Source organism: Ictidomys tridecemlineatus, unplaced genomic scaffold (assembly GCF_052094955.1).
Source record: "Ictidomys tridecemlineatus isolate mIctTri1 unplaced genomic scaffold, mIctTri1.hap1 Scaffold_42, whole genome shotgun sequence".
NCBI classification, from domain to species: domain Eukaryota; kingdom Metazoa; phylum Chordata; class Mammalia; order Rodentia; family Sciuridae; genus Ictidomys; species Ictidomys tridecemlineatus.
The window spans coordinates 2767018-2790923 of record NW_027522720.1 but is presented as its reverse complement, the minus strand read 5'-3'; the positions used below and the strand labels follow the sequence as shown (position 1 = coordinate 2790923).

The 23906-nt window shown below is 36.0% G+C and overlaps 1 pseudogene; it reads left to right on the top strand.

Annotated features, from left to right (window-relative positions):
- The first annotated feature begins 2240 nt into the window (after nucleotides 1-2240).
- On the top strand, nucleotides 2241-22712 carry LOC144373549 (cytochrome P450 3A9-like; annotated as a pseudogene).
- The last annotated feature ends 1194 nt before the right edge of the window (nucleotides 22713-23906 follow it).

Genomic DNA, 23906 nt, shown 5'->3' with positions numbered 1-23906 from the left:
TCCCATCCTTTCACCTTCAGCCTGTGTATGTCTTTTCCAATTAGATTTGTCTCCTGGAGGCAGCATATTGTTGGATTTGTTTTTTTAATCCATGATACCAGCCTATGAGGCTCTATTGGAGAGTTTAAGCCATTAACATTTAGAGTTACTATTGATATATGATTTGTACTTCCATCCATGTTTGATTATTTATCTTTTTTTAAAAATTTAGTTTGTTTCTCCATGATTAGCTTTCCCCCCACCCTCTGTCTTTACTGAGGTCCTTCCCACTGTTGGTTTTGTTTATTGTTTTTCATTTCTTTCTCATGTAGTGTTTTGCTCAAGATGCTTTGCAGTGCTCGTTTTCTGGCTGCAAATTCTTTTAACTTTTGTTTATCATGAAAGATTTTTATTTTATTGTCATACCTGAAGCTTAATATTGCTTGATACAGAATTCTTGGTTGGCATCCATTGGCTTTTAGTGTTTGAAATAAGTTGTTCCAGGATCTTCTTGCTTTCAGCGTCTGTGATGAAAAATGCGTTGTTAACCTTATTGGTCTAACCCTGAATGTAATCTGCCTCCTTTCTCTTGTAGCTTTTAATATTTTCTCTTTGTTCTGTATATTGGATATCTTCATAACAATGTGTCTTGGCGTTGGTCTACTCTGATTTTGTATGTTCGGTGTCCTGTATGCATCAACAATTTGTATATTCGTTTTCTTTATTATTTCTGGAAAGTTTTCTATAATTATTTCATTCAGCGAGTTTCTCACTCCCTTGGTTTGAACCTCTATACCTTCCTCTATCCTGATGACTCTTAAGTTTGTTATTTTATGTTATCCCATATCTCTTGGATGTTTTTCTCGTGATTTTTTTACCGGCCTTTCTGAGTTGGCTAGTCTCTTTTCAAGATGATACATTTTTTCTTCATTATCTGATGTTCTGCTTTCTATTTGCTCCACTCTGTTAGTGATACTCTCATTTGAGTTTTTATTTTGGTTTATAGTTTCCTTCATTTCTAGAATTATTGTTTTATTTTTTTCTAATCTCTATCTCCTGATAAAGATGCTTATTTCTTTTTTATCTGTTTATGTAATTCATTTTCAATGTGTTCTTTCACTGTTTGAATTTGCTGTCTCATATCCTCTTTCAGATTCCATTCCATCTGTCTAAGGTATTATTTGATTTCTTTATTTGTCCATTTTTCTGATGCCTCTAGGTCCTCCTGAATATTTAGGCTATCCTGCATTGTGTGTACTCCTTTTCTTTTTTCTTTTTCATGCTGCTCATGTTACTTCTTGTTCTGTTTGACTGCTGAGTTACTGTTTACTCCTATAAATTTATTTGATGCTTGGGAGGAAATGTATTAGAAGGGAAGGAAAGAAGTCACTAAAGAGAATGAGAGTAAGCAGGTAGAATTCAAGGAAGGGTGAATAAGGAAGTTGAAAAGAAATGAAAAGACAAAAGAAAAAAATAGAAAAGAAAATAAGAAAAAAATTTAAAAAGATAATTTAAAATTTTAAAAAAATTAAAAAAATGAAAATGAAAAATAAACTCAAATAAAAAAATTTTAATAAATGCAATCTTATATTTTTATTAACTTCTCTTTTAGTAGGTGGAGCTGTGCCCACCACGCCAAGTTTTTCCTCTCAATAGGCGGGAACCAATCACTGTGCAGAACCTCTTCTTCCCAGACTGGGCAGGTCTCCAATCCTGAGTGCCAAGGGCCTTCTCTTGTGTCTAGTCACTTCCCCACTTTTCCTCAAGCGAGGCCCCACTCACCGGTGACGCTTACCACAATACTGGCTGCACGCCAGGTCTGCTGTTCCCAGGAGTCCTATTTTCTTGAAAGACTGGGCACACTCTTTCTATTTGCCATTCCCTCAGACCCTAAGTTTGTGGAGCTTGGGGCTGAGAACCCTCAGAAAATTTTACTTGCCCTCCAGTAGCCATGCCCCCCTGGTAGCTGGTGCAAGAGCCCTCAGTTGTCAGCACTGGTGGGAACAGTAGCCAAGGGTTTCGCGCCTCGGGTCCCTCGCCACTCCTGATTCCCTTGGTCTGACGATTGTGCTCACAGGAGAGCTGGGAGGGGCCCTTAAGGTTTCCCTGCTGTGTGGAGAAGAAGGGCTAGGGGGTTACACACCTGTCGCCGACAGTTTCAATGAAGTGATCTCTTCCGCAGCATTCCGGTGATGTCAGTTCTCTGCCATGGTGGTATCCCATGCAAATGGCTACAGTTTGTTTTCTTTGCCAGGTGACCAATGCAAGTGTGGGTCTTGACTTGCTCTCGCAAGCCCTGTCTCAATCCTGTGGCCACTGCCTATGAAGGCTCGGTTGGTGTTAACCTCCACAGGTTCCAAAGGGCCGACCAGTTATTTCAGCGAGATCGTTTAGTGCTGAGTCACAGTTGTTTGCCTGGGAGATGCAGGCGAACGGAAGCTTGAATTCCATAGGACAATATTTTAAAATAACAGTTGTTGTTTAGCCATAAATGTACAAACCTTAATTTCTCTAAGATTACTTGTTCTAGAGGATTAAACCTTAATAGACATAATGTAATTAATATTTTTAGAAGTTTTTATCAATTTAACATATAAATAGATCAGTACATTATTATTTGTCATTAGGGAACAACCTTGAATAGTTTTGACTATTTGTGTTACATATGTAACCAACTTAGTTACATATAAACTTTTTAATATTTTTCTTTAATTTATAGACCTTTATATTACTTAATTAGACCCTTTTGTTTACTTAAATGTATTATAATTATACTTTACCACATAAAGACTTTTTACCTGGAAATGTTTTTTATTAAATATATTATTATATTTAGAACTTTTTAATAATTTTTAGCCCATTGATTTTTTTTGTTTGTAACTTGAAATAACCCTTATAAATTTTTGAATTTAGATAAATTAATTACTTTTAATAAGATGAAATACTTGTTACTTACAGTACTATAATTGAAATACAGTTGAAACATCTTGATTCTTTGAATGCAGAATTATACCTATTGGGACATTGTAACTCATAGTTACCTTGTTTTTATAATAACACAAAATAGTTTCAAATTTCTTTTTTACTTTACCAATTTATGAAAACACCAACATTGCTTAAATATTTTACCTTATGGAATTTAAGGAGTTAAGAGTACTTGATATTATATTTAACAGTTAGCATTCTAACTTTGTACCAATTAGATGTCTCTAACAAACACATCCATGATTAATTTTATATACGTTTAGATGAAATTTACATATCTTTTTTTTAAAAAACAAGGTATCTGACAAGTGCATTGAATAGTATTAGTAATTAATTTTCATTTTTTTCTCTGTCGAATAAAAATCCTAGAGACAATGGATATCAGACACTTTATAGACATTTACATTTTAACAGCTGTTTAACCATCTAAAAACAAAAATGTGCATTAGTAACTTTGAAGACATTTGTACATTTATTTATTTTTTCCAATTTAAATTGAACCTTTTAAATTATATAAACCAAAAGTATTTGGATTCATTTTTTAAAAATTTTAATTTATGAGCTCATATGTCAAGTTTTTGTACCAAGTATATGTAGACATGGAAATACATGTAGACAGACAGTACACCAGTGCACCTACACAAAACAAAAACAAAAACTTTGTAGCTTATTTTTAATAAACCTATTAGATTGAGAATTAACTCTTGTAAATTGGTCTTAGAATAAAGCAGAGTTTAATCAGAAAAACATTAACCTAAGCATATTTGATCAAAATTATGAATTTAACAAATACAGAATTTTAAAAGTTTTCTAACCTTTTCCTGAGGTGGTTCTGTTCATGAAAACTGAAAAGAGTTGAAGGAACATAGACCAATGAAGGGGGCTTATTTTTTTTTTTTTTGGAGGACCTTCCCAAAGATGCATCTCCATTGATCTCCTTGGGAGAGTCCCCCAGGTTTGGGTCTCATTTTAAACTGATTTTTTTGGTTTCTTGGATAGTGGCCACCAACTTTTAGCCTGACATTGAAAAATATTTAGACAATTTTTTAAGAGTTGGAAGTTATTCATGCTTGCAAATACTGAGAGACAAAAGCCAAATTTCTAGACAAAATAATGATTTTTATTACATAATTTAGGAATAATAGTTTTATAAAGCACTTTAGTTTTAATCTGTCCTCTATAAGAACTGACATGATTTACTCAGTTGGCCACCTGGCCTAGTTCCTAAATGAAGACAATCTCTAATTTTTTTTTTACCTTAGCTTTTACTTTTGACAATTCTTTTAGTCCTGTTGGCAGCATTTTACATTTTAATACAAGCTGTAGTGAGCACAGATAAATCATTTTAATCATTTTATTCCCATTAGAAACCACCTGAGGTAGATATTAACACAGGACACAAAGGGAGCAAACAAAAACCAACCAACAGATAAAGTCCTAAAAAATGTTAAGAACACAAGTTAAAGGGGTCCAGGTAGAGATCTCTGTAGTGCTTCCTTGTCTCTGATATCGGTGGAGCGAAGGAGTCCTGTTGAAAGAAGAGCGGTTACGAGAACAAGAAAAGGGCCCATGCACAACACTCAGATAGACAAACAGGACAAACTGCCAGTGAACAGACACGGGACAAATGACAAACAGCAAGAAGACGCTGGAGAAATGACGAACAGCCAAACAGACACAGGACAGCAACAATAGCTGAGGTCACCCAGAGAGACCTCTAATGGGGCAGAGACCATGCAAACAGAACAAATGGCCAGTGAACTGACAATGGACAAATGACCAACAGCAGAAGACACTGGAGAAATGACAAACAGCAGAACAGACACAGGACAAGCAACAATCTCTGAGGTCACACAGGGAGACCTCTAATGGGGCAGAGACCATGTTTCACCCTGCCCCCAGACAGATGAGGCCCTGCAGGGAGGCCTCCAGTGGGACAGAGACTATGTCTCCTCCTGCCCCCAGACAGATGAGACCTCCCAGGGAGACCTCCAGTGGGCCCCAGATACAGACAGATTAGGTCACACAGGAAGACCTCCAGGGAGACAGTGATAACATCTCGTCCTGTCCCAGGGAAGGTGTAAGCAGCTGCATCCAATATGACCTTTTCCCTCAGAGAAGAGTGGACTCACCAGAACTTACAGCCAGCAGGAGGCTTTTCAGAGCATCCTAGGATGGATTGGAGTGAGGCTGTGGAGTGTCTCTCAGGAGCTCCCCTCTACTCTGCTGCTGAGGTCTAATGGCCCATCGTTGGATGCAAATTAACCGTGACGGTCAGGAAGAAATAAATCCAGGGCGAACCCCCAAATGTTATACTTAAAGCTTCATCCCAGGGTTTCATAAACTGACTTCCAGACCACTCACATATAATTGAATCAAGCCTTTATTGAGGCACACTAGTGGTGGCTGACCAGAACATAAAGCTGTTCCCCTAATCAGCCCCAAACAATTGCAAGGGCACTCCTTATAAGTCTGAAAACTGCAAAAGGGATGTTCAGGGAGTATAGCCAATGCAAGCAAGCCAGGTTACAGAAGCAGGATAGTGCAGTCACGCAGAGGGAAGCCTAACCAATCACAGTTAGCCCAGTCACCCCAGTTACAGAAACAGAGCCCTGTTACCCTAGTTACAGAAACAATACCCCATTAGGTGGTTCCATGTTCTTAAAAGTTTCTATAGCAAAAGGAAAAGAACATCTTGCCCCAGTCATGACTCTTCTACTTGGCATGGTTGTTTTACAAGATGAAGTCGTAAATCAAAATGGAGTCACATTTGCTCCTATTATCACATTCCCCACTGGTTTTAGTAGGTTTTATGTCAATCTTGCACATCATTTGGCTTAAGTCCAGGTGTTTTCTTTCTACTATCACACACTAAACATTTTTTTTAAATAAATAGAACTTGTTTAACAAACTTTTGCAACTGTAGAGACCTCCACATTTATGTAGACAAAATCTCTTTTTCTTTGGACTTAGAATTTTGTTCCAGTGGGATTAATGAAAAAAAGCCATCACTGTATCTGAGGATGAAGAATAGAAGAGAATAAGAACACTGCTGTCTCCAATCTTTAACAGTGGAAAACTCAAGGAGGTAATAAAATAGGAAGGCTTTTCATAGGAAACTTAAAGGCTTAATCTGGGTATGGGTAGAAAGTGAGAGAGATAGTAGTCCCTTTCAAACGGATAGTCCTCTGAATTTGAACTTCCTAAAAATATTCTTCTGTCATTATGTTTTAGAAGAGATATAGTGAGATTCATTATAAATGCCTCATACTTCTTCATCCTGGGAAAGCTATAGCGTCGGGGACTGAGTCTCCTTACTTAACTATGGGTGATCTTGTGTTTTGTGTGTAGATGTTCCCCATCATTAACCAGTATGGAGATGTGTTGGTGAAAAACATAAGACTGTAATCAGAGAAGGGAAAGTTTATCAATTTGAAAGAGGAAGTAAAAGGGCAGCTCTGGCATTCCAAGCTCAAGCAGGAGCCCCTCCAACTGCCTGCCACAGAACTGAATTTCAAATGTTGAGCTAGTGCAATGAGCAGACAAAGCAAGAGTTTGGAGTCACAACTCCAACTGTTCATCCAAGAAGATGCTGCTCCCAGAAGGAGACAGGGCAGCTGGGGGAGAAAGGATCTCTCCTGTATTTGCCAAGGTTTGTTTGGCTGCAAATATTTGTGACTTTGGATATACTAGAAGACAAGGTCAAGATCACCTTTCGTGAGTCCTCTAGGAAGACTTAGTTATTCCTCCCTTGTCCTGATGAAGCTCAGTTTGTATACAACTATCATTATTCACATTCTATTTGTGCTACTGTAGTGTGTCTGATTATGGATCTTATTCTGGTGTGGGTAAGCTTCTTGAGTTCAGAGGTGAGTCTAACTCACCTCACTGTACCCATCACTCCTGGAACAAGGGCAATACCTAATTTGAAACTCATCCTCATAGTATGTGTGAAGGGATCATGGAGTCATCTGATAGTTTAGCAGATAACTGTGAGTGTGTGGCTCTCTGCTTGTCTTGCCTGGGTATGTGAACTTACTCCTAATTCTTGCTGCATGTGTAGTGGAAAGATTGGGAAGAGGCACTGGTTTTATCTTTTCATATTATATCTTTCTCTATTCAGCATTTTTGGGGCCTACAGCTTGAATGTGAGCACTGCTACATCATTTGGAGTGAACATCGATTCCCTCAACAACCCACAAGATCCCTTTGTAAAGAAAGTCAAGAAGCTCTTAAAATTTAATTTCTTTGACCCTTTGCTTCTCAATAAGTATGTGGAATACCATGTTATTTGTTCCCTTTCTTTACTTAAATAAGATCATAATTGATACATAATTAATAATCTTTTAATTACCCCACTTAATTATACAATTAAATTGTTTTTAGTACAAAGATATACTCATTCATCACTAGTGACCATTTGTCAACTCAGAAGCAGGCTACCATTTCATTATCAACTCTCTATTCCCTAAGCCTAAGCAACCATGGATCTATTTTCTGACTAAAGATTTGCTGATACTGTTAATTTAATTTTCTTTTTTTTCAAGAGATAGAGATAGAGAGAGAGAGAGAGAGAGAGAGAGAGAGAGAGAGAGAGAGAGAGAGAGAGAGAGAGAGAGAGAGAGAGAATTTTTAAATATTTATGTTTTAATTTTCAGTGGACAACATCTTTATTTTATGTGGTACTGAGGATCAAATCCAGCACCCTCTGCATGCCAGGTGAGCACATTACCGCTTGAGCCACATCCCCAGCCCCTGTGAATTTTGTATTAATGAATCCTACAATATGTGGCTTTGTATGTCTGACTTTTTTCATTTATCATTGTACTTTCAAATTCTTCCATCCTGAAGCATGTGTGAGTACTTTATTTAAAAAAATATTTATTTATTTGTTCTAATGAATTATAGATGACAGCAGAATGCATTCCACTACATAAAACACAAAGGGAGCACAACTTTTCACTTCTGTACTTGTAGATGAAGTAGATTCACACCATTTGTGTCATCATACATGTTCCTAGGGTAATGATGTCAATCTTATTTCACCATCAATCCTACACCCATCTCCCCTCCATTTCCCTTGCCCTATCCAAAGTTCCTTCATTCCTCAGATGACCCCCCACCCACCCTGACTGGTTGAGCTCTTCTTTGTATGTAGGCTTTTGATGGTGTCTTCTATTTACTTGCTTGAAATTGATTTGTTTAACTTGTGTATATTAGCTTGATTCGATTGGGATAGATCATGTCTCTAGAAATTTGTCCATGTCTTTGTTATTTTCTATTTAATTGGAGTGTAAATTTTTAAATAGTTTTTAATTACCTTCTGTATTTCAGATGTATCCATCATGATATTTTCTTTTTATCACATATTTTAGTAATATAAGTTTTCTCTCTCTGTATTAGTGTGGCTAAGGGTTTATGAATTTTATTTATGTTTTCAAAAAACAAACTTTTTGTTTTGCCAATTTTTTCAATTGTTTCTGTTGTTTCAGTTTCATTGATTTCAGCTCTGATTTTAATTATTCCCTGTCTTCTACTACTTTTGGTGTTGATTGTTCTCTTTTGGGGGGCTTTGAGATGCAATTTTAGGTCCTTTATTTATTGACTTTTTCTTCTTTAAAAAAATGAACTCCATGTAATTAACTTTCCTCTTAGTACCATCTTTATAGTATTCCAGAGATTTCAATATGTTGTATCATTGGTCTCATTTACGTCTAAAAATTTTTTAATCTCCTCTCTGATGATTTCTGCTATCTCCTGCTCATTAAGTAGCATATTATTTAGTCTCCATGTGTTGGAGTAGCTTCTGTTTTTCATTTTATCAATAATCTCTAATTTCATTCCATTATAATCTTATGGCATTCAGGGTAGTATCTCTATTTGTACTTGCTAAGAGTTGCTTTGTGACATAATATATGGCCTATTTTAGAGAAGGATCCATGTGCTGCTGAGAAGAAAGTGTATTCACTCACTGATGGTGAAATATTTTCTGTGTGTCTGTTTTTTTTTATTTTATTCTTGTAATTTTGTATGTCTGTTAAGTCTAAGTTATTGATTGTATTATTTATTTTTATAGTTTCTTTATTTAGCTTTTTTTTGGAAGATCTATCTAGTGGTGAATGTGTTGTGTTAAAGTCACCCAGTATTATTGTATTGTGGTCTATTTTACTCTTGAAATTAAGAAGAGTTTGAAGAATGTAGATGGCCATTACATTTGTCCTTTTCTTGTTAGCCCATAATTCATTGTTTGGTGCTTAAGTATTTACAATTGTTATTTCTTGTTTATTTCATTCAATCTTGTTGATAAATGGTTTCTTTAAGCAGTATAAAATGTCCTTCTTTATTCCTTATGATTAACATTGTCTTGATGTCTACTTTATTTGATATGAGGATGGAAACCTGTGCTTATTTACACAGTCAATGTGAGTAGTATATTTATTCCCAACCTTTCACCTTCAGTTTGTGGTTGTCTTTTCCTATGAGATAAGTCTCTTGAAGCCAGCATATTGTTGGTTTTGTAAAAAATCCAATCTGCCAGTCTATGTCTTTTGATTGATGAGTTTAGGCCATTAACATTCAGGGTTATTATTGAAACATGGTTCATATTTCCAGTCATTTTGCTTAATTTTGGTTTTTAACTTGACTTGGTTTCTCCTTTGATTGTCTTTTCCTTTAGTGTACTTCCTCCCTTTGCTGATTTTCATGGTTGTTTTTCATTTTTGCTTTATGAAATATTTTGCTAAGGATGTATTTTGTAGTCCAGGCTTTCTAGTTTTAAATTCTTTCAATTTTTGTTTATTATGGAAGGTTTTCACTTTATCATGAAATCTAAAGCTTAATTTTGCTGGATGTAAGATTCTTCATTGGCATCCATTTTCTTTCAGAGTTTGGTATATATTGTTCCTGGACCCTCTAGCTTTGAAGGTCTGGGTTTAGAAATCTGCAGATATTCTAATTGATTTCCTCCTATATGTAACCTGATTCCTTTCTCTTGTGGCTTTTAAATTTCTTTCCTTATTCTGTATGTTAGGCATTTTCATTGTTATGTGCCTTGGTGTAGAATCTGTCATGATTTTGAACACTTGATGTCCTGTAAGCCTTTTGTATTTGATTGTCCAATTCATTATTCAGGTTTGGAAAAGTTACTGATATTATTTTATTGAATAAACTGTTCATTCCTTTGTTTTGGAACTCTATGCCTTCTTCTATCTCAATAATTTTTACATTTGGCCTTTTCATAATTCATGAATGTTCTGCTCATGGTTTCTTACAATCTTCACTGTGTGGTCAACTTTACTTTCAAAATTATATATTTTGTCTTTATTGTCTGAGGTCCTATCTTTAAAGTGATCTAGTCTGTTGGTGATGATTTCTATGGAGTTTTTAATTTGCTTTATTGTTTCCTTCATTTCAATGATTTCTTTTCCTTTTTTTAGAATCTCTATTGCTTTATGAAGTAATCTTTTGTTTCCTGTATTTGGCTGTGTAGCTCTTTATTGAAATGACCTTTTGTTGCCTGTGTTTGCTTTCTTATATCATCCTTTAATTCACAGAACATTTTAATTACATACTTCCTGAACTTCTCTTGGACATATCTTCTGCTATGCTGGCCATTGGTTCTAGTAATGTATCTTGGTTTCTTTGGGGCACTTTCTTCCCTTGTTTTTTCACATTGTTTTTGTGTCTTTTCCTTTAGCAGTGTATATCTAAGGTATTACAGTTTATATGAATAGACTTATAGTGTCCCTGCAGAATTCCATGACCTCTCCTTTAAGGAGGAGATCAATATTAACATATCCCAATGCAAAATAAAATTCAGGCTTAATTAAACCAAAGAGCTTCTATTGAGATGTTTACAGTTTTGTCACAACAGACAGAAATGGTGAGTTTGATTATTATTAACAATGTAAACAGTAGGTTGCAAAAGGACCTATAGTTAATAATGGTGGGCAAAGAGAGAATGGGGGGGTGGGTTTAGGATGAGATGTTAAGGAAGTAGGAGGTGAGGATATAGAGTTATTAGATCTTAGGAAGCATAAAAGAGGAATCAAAAGATGTTAGCTAGTAGCAGGAGAAAAGAGAGAAAGAGACTGGGGAGATAGATAAGTGGGGAGAGAGAGAGAGAGAGAGAGAGAGAGAGAGAGAGAGAGAGAGAAGAATAACAAATTATTTTGTTGAGTTTTTGCATCCATAATTATAAGATATATTAGTTTGTAGTTCTTCTGTGTTATCTTTGTGTTAAGTCTTAGGATTAGGTTAACACGGGCATTTTAGGATCTTTTACAAGTGTTCACTATATTCTATACTTAGAAAATACTAGGTATTTCTATGAATGTTTGTAAAGAGGTAAAGAATTGGTATTAGTTCTTTTAATGTTTGGTAGAATTGTCCTTGGAACATCTGGACCTGAGCTTCACTTTGTAGAAAAGTTTCTAATTTCTAATTTAGTCTCATCACAGGATGTATGTCAATATATATTTTGTATTACTTTATGAGTTAGTTTCTGTTGTTTGTGTCTTTTTAGAAATTTTTCTATTTCATTTATGTAATTTGTATAATTGTTATAATAATCTGATTGTTACAAAATCTTTATAATTCTTTCTATGTTTATAATGTCAGTATTTCCCCAGTTTTCATTTTGAATGCTACTAACTGTAGCCTTTCTATTTCTGGGTCAGTGTAGCTATTATTTTGTGAATTTTTTTTTTTTAAAGAATTGCATTTCTTTTTTTGTTGTTTTTTATTTTATTTATTTATTTTTATTGGTTGTTCAAAACATTACAGAATCCATGACATATCATCTTTTATACATTTGATTCAAGTGGGTTGTGAACACCCATTTTTACCCCAAATACAAGTTGCAGAATCACATCGGTTACATATCCACATTTTTCCATAATGCCCTATTAGTGACTGTTGTATTCTTTTTTTCATGATTTATTATGTAAAGTTTGATCATTCATTTGTGATATTTGTTTTTATTTAATAGATAAGAATTTCCCTCTGAGCAATGATGGCTTTTTCTCCATTTTATAAGTTTCATATATTATGCCTCCTTTTTTCCTTTCAATACTTTATCTATTTCACTCTATTTCTTCTTTCATTCAGTGTTTATTCAGGAATATATTGATCAATTTGCTCATACTATGAGTTTCCCAATTTTCTTTCTAATAATGCCTTCTGGATTCCTCCTGTGGTGCTCAAGGAACACATGTTCTGTTGGTCCCATCCTGACTGCTCTTTCTTGAAGAGCATGATTAACTGGAGCCTCAGACTAAAGCCTAGGTTTATCCAAAGACACTCTATTACAGTACATGAAGGGGAAAGTGGTCAGAGTTTTCATCTTGCTCCTTTGGTCACTCCACAGAGGCAGAAGGGGCCACTGATCTCACTGGTTTGGTGGTGGCCGTATATATGACATCCTCTTGCTCCACCAGTGGCCTGGAGCCCAATCAGTGGTCCTATCACGAACAGTTTCTCTTTAGGAACCCTTGTGACTTCCACTTTTCTGATAGGTAGAAAAGATGTAATTGCTCCAGGTAAACTTTACATTTTTCTCTGAAGTGTTCTTTGTTTTTTCTTTCCCCTAGAGTAATATTTCCATTCCTTACTCAAATTTATGAGGCAATGAATATCTCTCTGTTTCCAAAAAATCACAATTTTTTTAAAGAAAGCTATAAAGAGAATGAAAGAAAGTCGCCTTCAAGAGAAACAACAGGTAAAATCCGGTGGTGGTTACAGAGGAGGTTCATTTTTGATAATTTATATGCCTGTGGGTGTAAGACTTCCATACTTCTTTGTATATTTTTAAAAGGTAGATGAAGAACTCTTGGTTGAGAATAGTAGAGGGTTCTCATTTGGGAAGAATAAAGAATTTAGTATCTGGTAATTGAGATACAAGAATGAATCAGGGAGGGAACTAAATTAGAGTAAGATGTATTCCATGCTTTTATAATTATGTCAAAATAGACTCTACTCTCATATAACTAAAAAGAACTAATAAAAAAGACTTAAATAAAGAAAATTATATATTCCAAATACTGAAAAAATAATGAATCAGAGAGAAAGCACTTAAAATTAAATAATGGGCATGGAATTTAGTTTGTCAAGGCATAAATATTGCTGATAGAAAAAGCCCAAAATCTCTAAAAAAAAAAAAAAAAGGAGTCCTTATACATTGTTGGCTAGAATGCAAATTAGGGTAGCCTTTATGGAAAACTGTAAGGAGGACCCTCAGAAATCAAATGCAGACCCACTGTATAATCCAGCAATCTCACTACTAGGTGTATAACCACGGGAAATGAAATCAGTATGTCAAAGAGACATCTGCACTCCCATGTTTATTGCAGCACTATGTTAAAATTGTTCTTATTAATTGAGCCTAATAGATTTTGAAAACATCCACCAGCAGGAAATGATAAATGCAATTAAAGATGTTTCTAAACTGACATAAACATCAAATAGCATATACATATATCAAAATAATCAGGTACCTTGTTAATATGTGTATAGCTTAATGTTCTTATATATCATTTGAAATTATTTTTTTAAATAGAGGAAAAATGTTTTATCATATCCCTTCTCTTCAATAGATAAAATTTCAACATAAACATTTTCCTGGTGCTATAATTTCATCAAATTTTATATGGTCAAGAATCATTGCATTTCCAAACCTCTCACTTTACAAAGTCTCCACAGAAGGCATCCTCAGGGTAGCTGGCACTGTCTGGACCCTCATAGAGCAGGCATGGGGTTTTTTTAGGTGAAGGTTTTGCCTCATGTACAAAGACCAGCACAAGGATGTGGGCAGGCCAGGGAGCCAGGATGGGCCCTCCAGGTGTCAGTCAGTACAACGTTCATACCTTCAAGCATGGTGGAATCTTCCAAGATGCTTGCCCAAAATCTGATGATGAGTTCTAAAAATATCAGGAGATTAATCTATGGCATCTTTGATGAAGAATTAAGGTAGTAAAACAAAATATTGAAGTCCAGGACTTCTCCCTAAGCAAACAAATGTAACAGGAGACAAAGCCAGCCACTCTCTGGCCATGAGGCTATGTTCAGAATCTACAGGAGCTCACAAGTAGGGAGAGCAAAGGCCAGTAGCTATTGGACACCACAGCCAGTTTTCACTCAGGGAAACATCCTACTCTTCAGTTTGTATATGGATGTTTTTCTTCACTGATGACTTAGGAAACTCCAGCTGGACTTCTGTACTTAAAGAAGTCATGGTCTCAGAAGGGAAGATTACTTCTGCACTATTAATTTATTTCTGACTTCATAATTGATCTTTTATCTTTGAAATCTCTATGTTTCTAGCATCGGGTGGATTTTCTTCAGCTTATAATAAATTCGCAGAATTCCAAAGATGTGGAGTCTCATAAAGGTAAACAAGGTTGCTACCTCATCTACTGATGGAAAAACTCAGAGGGAAGAATTGTTCTGGAAATGTGCAGGAGATTTTCCAGGAAGAAAAGCGTTTCTACCTAGTTGCAGAAAGTGCATGCTTGGATATCATATACAGTAGCCTGAGGAACTTTCTAGAGAAGCACACCTAGAGCCATGTTCAAATGTTGAAGCTGATATAAACTATTTCTTTCACTAGCATGGTAATTTTTATTCAACTTCTTTTCTTACTATTTTTATTTTGATGCTCAATTCCCCCATATTTGTCCATTGGATTCCTTTCATGTAGGCTCCTGAGTCCTCTATTATTCTTGTCATCTTTTTAATGGTTGTTTTAAAGGTAGCTTCTGTTTATTTTATCCATAGCAATATTGAACTGAAAACATAGAGGTTTTCCATGTAGTCAGGAATACACTGCTTCACTCCTAATATCCACCACCAGAGAGTTATATTTATCACAGTCCAGGAACCTATATTGAGACACGTCTACCATTCACAGTTCATAGATTTCCTTAGGGTTTGCTCTTGGTCTTGTACATTCTATGACATGTATCCACATTATAGTAGCATACAGTGTATTCTATGCCCTTATCATTTATTTTCTAAGTATTTTCTTCCTTTCTGATTTAAGATATTCTAGGTTTCTGCTCTGTTTCTCGTGACAGCTTTGTTTTTTGTTTTTGTTTTCACAATTAATGGAATTTAGAAATCAAAATTTGTCATCATCTTGTGGATTTTTGCTTTTAGATACTCTCAGTAGAAAACATTATTAACATGAAATACTTCTACATGCAACAGAGGAAAGAAATATTTCTGTATCTACTCATATCCAGGATATAAACTATTTTTCTCTCTCATTCAAAATTTTTTTTTCTAATTTATTGCTTATTTCTGTAATACTCAAATACTCCCATTGCAGTTCTGTTTTTTTCTTGTCTTTCTTTTTTTAAATTCATTTTTATTTATTTATTTTTCTTTTTTATATTGTTGGTTGTTCAAAACATTACATAGTTCTTGACATATCATATTTCACACTTTGATTCAAGTGGGTTATGAACTCAAATTTTTACCTTATATACAGATTGCAGAATCACACCAGTTACATTTCCATTGATTTAAATATTGCCATACTCATGTCTGTTGTATTCTGCTGCCTTCCTATCCTCTACTATCCCTCCTCCCCTCCCCTCCCCTCCCCACTTCTCTCTCTACCCCACTTCTCTCATTCCTCTCCCTTGTATTATTTATCCCTTTCCCCTCACTTCCTCTTGTATATAATTTTGTAAACCCCTTTGGGTCTCCTTCCATTTCCATGCAATTTCCCTTCTCTCTCCCTTTCCCTCCCACCTCTAATCCCTGTTTAATGCTAGTCTTCTTTTCATGCTCTTCTTCCCTACTCTGTTCTTACTTACTCTCCTTATATCAAAGAAGACATTTGGCATTTGTTTTTTAGGGATTGGCTAGCTTCACTTAGCATAATCTGCTCTAATGCCTTCCATTTCCCTCCAAATTCTATGATTTTGTTATTTTTTAATGCAGAGTAATACTCCATTGTGTATAAATGCCACATTTTTTTATCCATTCATCTATTGAAGGGCATCTAGGTTGTTTCCACAGTCTTGCTATTGTGAATTGTGCTGCTATGAACATTGATGTAGCTGTGTCCCTGTAGCATGCTCTTTTTTAGGTCTCTAGGGAAAAGACCCAGAAGGGGAATAGCTGGGTCAAATGGTGGTTCCATCCCCAGCTTTCCAAGAAATCTCCATACTGCTTTCCAAATTGGCTGCACTAATTTGCAGTCCCACCAAAAATATACAAGTGTACCCTTTTCCCCACATCTTCACCAGTACTTGTTGTTTGACTTCCTAATGCCTGCCAATCTTACTGGAGTGAGATGGTATCTTAGGGTGATTTTGATTTGCATTTCTCTGACTGCTAGAGATAGTGAGCATTTTTTCATGTACTTGTTGATTGATTGTATGTCCTCCTCTGAGAAGTGTTTGTTCAGGTCCTTGGCCCATTTGTTGATTGGGTTATTTGTTGTCTTATTGTCTAATTTTTTGAATTCTTTGTATACTCTGGATATTAGGGCTCTATCTGAAGTGTGAAGAGTAAAGATTTGTTCACAGGATGTAGGCTCCCTATTTACCTCTCTCATTGTTTCTTTTGCTGAGAAAAAAACTTTTTATTTTGAGTAAGTCCCATTTGTTGATTCTAGATATTAATGCTTGTGCTATGGGTGTCCTATTGAGGAATTCGGAGCCCGACCCCACCGTATGTAGGTCATAGCAAACTTTTTCTTCTATCAGATGCCGTGTCTCTGATTTGATATCAAGTTCCTTGATCCATTTTGAGTTAACTTTTGTGCATGGCGAGATAAAAAGATTCAGTTTCATTTTGTTCCATATGCATTTCCAGTTTTCCCAGCACCATTTGTTGAAGATGCTATCCTTCCTCCATTGCATGATTTTAGCCCCTTTATCAAATATAAGAAAGTTGTAGTTTTGTGGGTTGGTTTCTGTGTCCTCTATTCTGTACCATTGGTCCACCCGCCTGTTTTGGTACCAGTACCATGCTGTTTTTGTCACTATTGCTCTTTAATATAGTTTGAAATCTGGTATAGTTTGAATCTATACCGCCTGATTCACACTTCCTGCTTACCTATCTTTGGTGGTGCTGAGAATGGCACAGTTAGTAGCCAAGTCCAAGAGTGGTATAGACCTCAGAAAAACTGGATTAAAAAAAGTTTTCCTTTGTCTCCCATATCAGATAGACAAGGAAATGAAAAACCACTCTGAGAATGCCTCTGAATTGCTTTTCCATGGTCCTGCCTAGTGATCTGTGGGTTTTAATGGGATTTCTCTTCATCTAAACTTCTGATGTTGTGATTTGCTGGATTTACCTAAGTTGTGTTTTCTCTTCCATTAGCCCTGTCTGATCTGGAGCTTGTGGCTCAATCAATTATCTTCATTTTTGCTGGCTATGAGACCATTAGCAGTGCTTGTTCCTTTATTTTCTATGAACTGGCCAACCATCCTGATGCACAGACCAAACTGCAGCCGGAGATTGATGTGGCTTTGCCCAATAAGGTTAGAAGATGGTACCTGGAGAGGGAGGAGAGAGGTGGAGATTCAACAAGACTCCCTCCTCGTCACTTTCTAGGAGGCTTTGGCCAAAATATATACACTGATTCTTTTCACCAGCTCTATTTGGAAAGGATCTGAAGAGACAAATGAGGGAGAAAACAGTATTTTGGGGAAAATTCTATTGCCAAAACTACAAGAAATTTTTAAAAGAGTGTAGTTTCAGTTGTATCCATTACCAGTTACTCTGATGACACCTAGGAAGTGTAAGCATGTGTCACTCAAGTGTCCAGATCATTGGCTCTGCTGATCTGTGGCATGAGCTCCTGCCTGGCTGTCTGCTGAGTGAGCCTAGTCTTGGTGGGCAGGCCAGCTCTGCTCTGCTCCACACAACTTCACACTCTAGTCATGTATTAGAGAGAAGCATCCAGGGGATGAGTCAGGTTTTCGGACTCCTGAGACAAACTCTTTACTTCTACCTTGTATCCTCTCCAATGTCATACCAGGCATTAGCCACATGTTGTGCCTGCTGTCCTCTGCTTAAACAGGAAGTCTATTGAGTCTATTGAATATGAAGACACCTGGTCTCTGGGGCTGACATGGCTGGTTTGGCAGTGAAGTGGGCACAAAGCCTCTTCTTCAGAGCTCACAATAAAGCCCTGAAGAACAACCAGGAGACTGGTCCAGCATCAAGGGGTGGGGGTGAGAGTGACTTTCTATCCTCCTTAGAGTGTCCTATGAAACTGAAATTGTTTGACATGGTGCCATCGAATCTTAGCCTTCTTTTGGTGGTACTGGGATGGAAGTTACCAGTTTCTCCCAACATTTTTTAAATGATGTAGTGTTATCTCTAAGTTATATATATATTCAAAGCAGAATTATTCAAGAAAAAACTGATATATAATGGGTTATTTCCTCTTTTCTATTTCCTTTAAATAGGCATGTGACTTTTTTAGAGAAAGGTAACAGTGACTTTCACATATTTTGCCTGAGTGTAATTGTCATATTCTATTAGTTACTTTTCCTCACATGAGGAAAAATTGTACATGATGATGCTGAGGATATTATACACTGAATTTGGGATTGTTCCATAGGCCTCTTATGTTCATAACTACTCTGCACTTCTCAATGAGCCATGGACATGATTGTCAAATGGACATTATTGTTATTACAATGCTTAGTCAATTGTAATCAATACTCTTCTTCACCATTCTGTTATTCTTCGGACCTCCTAACACTTTAATATAACTATGTAGATTGAGTTTACAGTTAGTTCCAAACATGAATTTTCAAAAATCTCTTTTTTTTTCTCTTCAGGCATCTGCTACCTATGATACCGTGTTACAGATGGAGTACTTGGACATGGTGGTGAATGAAACTCTCAGGTTGTACCCAATTGCTGGCAGACTTGAGAGGGTCTGTAAGAAAGATGTTGAATCAATGGAGTGTCCATTAGGAAGGGGACAGTGGTGATGATATCAAGCTTTGTTCTTCATCGAAACCCACAGCACTGGCCAGAGCCTGAGGAGTTCTGCCCTGAAAGGTACAGGGCCTCTGGGAAAGGGAACCACCCTGGGCTAGGGTTGTCCAAGCATGTCTTTGTATTTCTTATCATAGATGACAAATAAGTAGCTATGTAATTATTTTCATATATTTCTTTGTATTTTAAGCAGTTTTATTGTTATAAATATAACACTTTCTTGCAAAATGATATGAATTTGTGTCAAGGAACAAAATGAATGCTATGTCCATTCACTATCCTAAATTCTTTAAAAAAAATTTAAATTGCGTTTTTAAAAATAAATGACAATGAAATGCATTAAAATTTTTAGTACACATATGTAACACAATTTCTTATATCTCTGTTTGTATATAAAGTAATTTGCACCAATTTATGTTTTCATATCTGTACTGTAGATAATGATGTCCATCACATTTCACCATCCTTGCTAATCCCCTGCCTCCTCCCTTCCCCTTCCACCCCTCTGCCCTATCTAGAGTTTGTTTATTCCTCCCATGCTACCCCTCCCTACCCCACTATGAGTCAGCCTCCTTATATCAGAGAAAACATTCAGCATTTGTTTTTTTGGAGTTAGCTAAGTTCACTTAGCATTATCTTCTCCAGCACCATCCATTTACCTGAAAATGCCTTGATTTTATTCTCTTTTAATACTGAGTAAAATTCCATTGTGTATATATGCCACATTTTTTAATCCATTCATCTACTGAAGGGCATCCAGGTTGGCTCCACAATTTATCTATTGTGAATTGTGCTGCTATAAACATTGATGTGGCTGTGTCCCTGTAGCATGTTTATACCTTTTAGGTATAAACCAAGGAGAGGGATATCTTGGTCAAATAGTGATTCCATTCCCAGATTTACAAGGAATCTCCATTCTGCTTTCCATATTGGATGCACCAATTTACAGTCCCACCAGCAATGTATGAGTGTACTTTTTCGCCTACATCCTTGCCAACAGTTATAATGGCATCATAATAGTTGCCATTCTGACTGGAGTGAGATGATATCTTAGAGTAGTTTTGATTTGCATTTCTCTAATTGCTAGAGATGATGAGCATTTTTTCATATATTTGTTGATTGATTGTATATCCTCTTCTGAGAAGTGTCTGTTAAGGTTCTTGGCCCATTTATTGATTGGATTATTTGGGTTTTTTTGGTGCTTCACTTTTGAGTTCTTTATATACCCTAGAGATTGATGTTCTATCTAATGTGTGAGGGGTAAAAATTTGCTCCCAAGGTGTAGTCTCTTTATTCACCTCACAAATTGTTTCTTTTGCTGAGAAGAAACTTTTTAGCTTGTTAAATTCTTTAAATAATCATGAATTAATAATATGATCATGTTCTCATAAACATATTTCTAGGCATATGTAGATATTTTTGCTAAACTAGATTGTATCATATTTGATTTTTGCTAGCACCTGATAATATATACATTGAACCTCTGAATGTATGATTTTTTTTTGCAAGGTACCAGGAGTTGAACTCGTGGGTGGTCCACCACTGAGCCACATCTGTAGCCCTATTTTGTATTTTATTACAGGCAGGGTTTCGCTGAGATGTTTAGGACCTCACTAAATTGGTGAAGCTGGCTTTTAACTTGGGATCCTGCTGTCTCCACCTCTCAAGATGCTGGGATTACAGGTGTGTGCCATGCTCAGCGTGTATGTATGGTTTTTGCATCTATACTTTCAACTAACTTATAAATGTTTTTTCTTGTCAGTTTTCTCTAAACAGTGTAATACAATAAGTATTTATGTAGCATTTAAATATTATTAGTTATTATAAGCAATCCAGAGATGATTTAAAATATATTTCAGGATATGCATAGGTTATACAAGTATGTTCCCATTATTTTTATAAGAGACTTGATCACCCAGGATTTTTGTTTATTCCTATGCTAAAACTAATTATCCTCAGATATGGCACCATGACTCTGTTTGTGTATATGCATGTGCGTGCATGTGTGTGTGTGTGTCTGTGTTTATGTGTTTTCAAATTTTATATCATGTGCCATAACTGACATAATCACTATCTCATTTCATTGTATGTATTCACTCTCATACTTTTTATATTTTATGTGTGTTTTGTTTTCTTTAATGTCTCAATTTACCATGATTTCCTTTGAAACAGCATTTATCTCATCTCAAAAAGACTGAAAGGTCCTGTAGGCTAAGGAGAAGAAATGTGGAAAACTATATAGGCTAAGGAAGAGAAAGGTAGAAAAACTCCATAGCTTAATAATTCTCAGAGCAAAACCACAGCTGTATTTCAATGACAAGCCCATGAAATCATTTTTTACACTATTGTTTGGGGGTGTCTAAGGCACAAACTGAAACAAGTAACTGTTGTGGTTTTAATATTTCTTTGACTTCTCATCTATTGTGGAACCAGGTTCAGTAAGAATAACAAGGACAGCATCAATCCTTACATTCACATGCCCTTTGGAAATGGACCCCGAAACTGCATTAACATGAGGTTTGCTCTCATGAATATAAAACTTACTCTTGTCAAAGTAATGCAGACCTTTTTCTTCCAAACTTGTAAGGAAACACAGGTCAGTACCTTTTCATATACATAATGTTTTATTTGAAGATGTTTTTCGAAATAGAGGGGCTGAGTCACAGAAAAATATATGTTCATTCATTATTTAATTCTTAGATCTATAGTTCAGTGAGTTTCTTTTACACCATCTTTGAGATTTAGAGTTCTTCACCATGGGGGCTCCAAATCTATGGCTTTATGAAGACCAAAGTGTAAAAAACATATGGGCTCAATGAAGATTAGTGTGACATGTGTATGTATGAACTGTGAACTTAAGCACAGTGTAGATTCAGCTCCATGTCTCCTGGAGAGACCCTGTGCATAGTCATGAGGTGTGGTGACCACAGGGTTCTGATTTTTGAGGAAAGTTCTCCTCACCAGAACTTACAAAACCTGCCTATCTCAGGCCTTGTACAGTATAAATGTTTATGAAATAATTTTTCAGATAAATGAATAATTTTACTATCCAATCATGACACACCTTAGAGAATGATTAGGACAAATTCAAAGTACATGATACTAAAAATAGTTTTTTTGTTTCTGGAGCATCACTGGGCTTAATGTATCTTCTCTACTTTGCTGCTTCGGTTCCTGGTGTTTCATTCATTGCTTCTCCATGTGCTTGTCTATACATTACAGATTCCCCTGAAATTAACTAATCAAGGACTTCTTCAAACTGAAAAGTCCATTATTTTAAAGGCTGTGTGCAGAGATGGGTCAATAAGTGGAGCCTGAACTTTCCTAAGGATTTTTGCATTGTTGTCCTCAGAGCCTGGGACCCAGAACATCAGAGAACAAAAATTTATTTTGTGAAGAAAACTCAAAATAAAGATAAACTCTATATTCCTCAATTGATAAATGATAAGAGATGCTGGACCTTTGCTGAGCTTGCTAGGGTCTGTGCAAAGTATTATGTATTTTCTGATGGAAAGGAGGTACTCACTTCAGTTCTGGATGTGAAGACTCACCCTTTCTGGGTATAATGGGCTCTCTCCTCTCACTGCCAGTTAGTCCTGGCAGCTCCTCCTGAGCTCTAATTAGAGAATCAACAATTATCACCAAATATTTCAATAATTTTTAATTAGAATGAGGGTGGTTGTGGTGGCTTTTGTAGTGACATTGATATATGATGTGTTCTTTGAAATATGTTGGGATAAATTTTATAATGAGAAAGTCAATAAACATATCCTTATAGATGTTTATCTGAAGCATTTATGTTTATTTAAGGGGATATATAGTACTGAATCAGTGAGAATAAAAATTCAGTCTTGTGATCACCACAATCAGTGAATACATGGAGCTTTTTCAGAAATTCAAATTAAATAGTAAGATAGAGTTAATCCACTGTGAATTTACCCATTGCTTGAAAAGAATATTCATAGTGGCCTTGTGTCATTTTTGAAGCACAAAATTTGTAACACTCTACTGAGGTAGGTATTACTATATCTCTAGCTTAGCTTTCATACTCCAATCCTATCTCTATTGTTGATTCTGGAAAGCAAGAAACAAATTTGTAGTCCATCTGCAACTCCTAAGTTTATAACAAGCAGAAGGATCATTGAATTAGAAAGTGGTTGATAGTCAATTGTTTCTATAGCACTGCTCCTCAGATTCAACTGGTATCAGGAGCTACACAAGATTTTTCCATCTTATGTCCTGTCCCTTCTCTTCCTTCCCTTTACTTCCCCATACCTTCTTGAATAATTCACTCCTAATGCCATTAGATGTGGTTCAGCAATGTGAGGGCACACTTTGTGATAGAGGAGTGAATAATGGTGGCTTCAAGTTAGATATGAGATACAATTGGGAAGGTATCCTCAGAAGGGACAGCCTGGCCTTTGTATGGAAGCCCAAGGAACCTAAGATGGGCTCCACAGAGAGAGGTAGCCTATCATAAACACTCATTTACAAAACAGGGTAAAAAACACCTAGGTGAGCTAAGGAGGGTGTGTGGTTTTAGAATAGGATGAATAAAATTTAGTTGTATAAAAGAGAGATTGTTTAAATAAGTAAATACATTAAGGACAATAAAATCCAGTTTTTCATAGGAAATTTTGGTGAAGTGACTCTATGATTCAGTAAAGAAAATTGGGATGCGGCCTGTTAAGTAGGACTGAAATGGATGAATCACTGTGAATTTATGCTTTTCCAGATATAAAAATAGAGGAAACAAGTGTGTGTGTGTTTTTGAGTGTTCGAATGTAGAAAATTAAATTCATACTTGTCTGCACTAATGGGACTGGGTAACAGTGACATTTTAATAGCAAGACCAGTGGATCAATCTTGGTGATCAGATCATGGAACTAAAATACCATATTTCACTATAGGAAACAGGGCTGGTTACACAAAAGGCTGATTCCAGGTTAAAATTTGTGAAAGTCCAAGGTGAG